We start from the raw sequence: 2,235 nt of genomic DNA on the forward strand, positions 1-2,235 counted from the left end.
CTCGGCCCGCGCCGCAGTGACGGGAGCGGCCGTGTCGGCCAGACCCCGAGAGTCCGTGAGACCCCGGCGGGGCCGCTCAGCTGCTCTCAGCCCCGGGCCTCCCAGCCAGACTGGTTCTGAACCGATTTATCAGGGGGGTGCGGAGAGGGCGGGCGAAGCTCCGGGAAATCCCCAGGCTGAGGAGGTGCGGGGGCGTTGCAGGAAGGGGGAAGGGAAAAGGCAGAAAACCTGGAGGATGAAAGCGAACTTCCAGGGGCGTCCCCAGCCTCCTGCAAAAGGGCAATTTGCTGATCGCCCACTTCCTCTCGGTTGTGGGATAGAGAGAATCATCACTGAGTCAAGCTTCGGCTGCTTAGGGAGGTGGGAAAAGGCATTAGTTATAATAACCCGCCGGAAATTTTGAGAAGGAGAGCTACTGACTTGGGGGTTTCAGTCATCTGAGGCTGGCTTCCGCTGTCCCCTTAGGTGTGGGTGGTGATTTGCTTACTAATCAGATGGGAGCGGATTCTGAAAAGAACATTTATATTTGGGAATCAGCTCAGCATCAGACATTACGAATACTGCAGTTGGTCACATTTTAGTATGTCAAGGGCAGAAAGGGAGCCAAACAATCTTCATAATCCAGACCTGGTCTGTAAGGTCACCGGCACAGAAGCAGGGTCTAAAGCAGAAAAGAGGTGCGACTGGAAAGGAGGTTAGACAGGGCCCTGCGGGAATGGATCTGCCCGGAGCCCTCGCCTGGTTTTGCTTTAGACTCCGACAAGACTCCCAGTGCTTCTCTCCCCGACCCTATATCCCCACTCCCCCCAGCCTGAAAAAGCCAGTAAGCAAAGTTAACTCTCTCTTCTAAAGAACCCTAAGTGAAATCTTGCTCTTCCTTTCTGCTGCAATCCTGAAACCCTTTCGCTTCTCATTGTGAGTTCACCAGCACCTGGTCTTCGGACACTGCGCTCACCTTCGCTCTCAGCTCTGATCCTAGCTAGCCCAGACACCAGTCTGTGCCCAAAGGCAATGGAAGAGTAGGAAGTTGCCAAAAGGAAGCTGGCTAACAAGGGTTTCTTCTGCCCTACTTGGCAAAGGCCCATGCGGGTGGCCACCATGGATAGGGAGCTCTTTCATTTTGTTCCAAAAAGCTCTGCCAGGCTTTACCATTGCCCTGGAGGTGCACAGGCGCGCGTATACTCGAGCACAACCATGGGCTCACCCCAAAGGCGCACAGCTGCACCCACCTGTAAGAAAGACCCACACAGCTATCTCTGTCGGGGAAGAACCCGAGGAGTGAAGTGCTTTAGGTGGAAACTGCTCACATCTCCTTTCTTTTCTTCTGCTCCCCTTCTCTGCCCCTGGTACTCCCGATCCAATCCTGGGCTTAGGAATCCACTCAAGCCACGTCTGGCTGCTTTGTTTTCCAGAGTAGCGCAGCTCCGGGACTGCACTTCCAGCCCTGCAGCCTCCCTCCAGGACTGCGAGCGGCGCCAGATCCGGGACTTCGGGGTCTCCGCGGGAGCTTAGGAGGCTCAGGATTTGAGTTGGAGAGCTGGAGAGCCAAACTCCGAGCCGCTGGGGGACTGCGCAGAAAGACCACAGAAATAAACCAAAGGGACACCGCGGACAGATGTACCAGAGGACCCCACTGAAGTCCAGGAGAATCTCCACCAAAGCCATCAGCGTTTTCCTTGTAGCTTTCTGTCCCTCGAAGTGGAAAATTGAGGTTTCTGAGAAGTCCACGGAGAGAACCTGCAGCAAACTGAAGCCACAGACTCCGGAGGCACAGGGAGAAATAATGCTTCCATCCTCCTTTCACTTTAAACTTGATCACTTCTGAGACTTCACTGGAGGGCGGTGGAGTTGCACCAGCCTGGAGTACAGGCAGATCCCAGTGAGCACTTCCAAGTACTTTTAGGACGTGGGGGTGACTCCTTTTTCTTCAGGATTGTCCTACTTGCCATCCTTTCCAGCCGAGCTGATAGGAACCAATGAAAGTCTAGGCGATAAGGATTTTCCGTTACCTCAGGGATCAAAGTGTAAAGTGTTGAATGAGAAACCCGAAGACCTTGCATCGCTGGGCTGAATAACTTTTTGTTTTCTTTTTTATGTTGTCCAGATTGTGGTAGGGAGGGGACACAGTGAGTTAGCTGTAAGAAGTCAAGGGTTGGGAGAAAACAAAGTTCAAATACTATACTGGAATTTTGTGTGTGTGTTTCCGTTTTAGAAACTGGGCGGGGGGGGGGGGGG

The sequence above is a fragment of the Rhinopithecus bieti genome, unplaced genomic scaffold (assembly GCF_001698545.2).
Source record: "Rhinopithecus bieti isolate Rb0 unplaced genomic scaffold, ASM169854v2 scaffold_15572, whole genome shotgun sequence".
Lineage (NCBI taxonomy): Eukaryota > Metazoa > Chordata > Mammalia > Primates > Cercopithecidae > Rhinopithecus > Rhinopithecus bieti.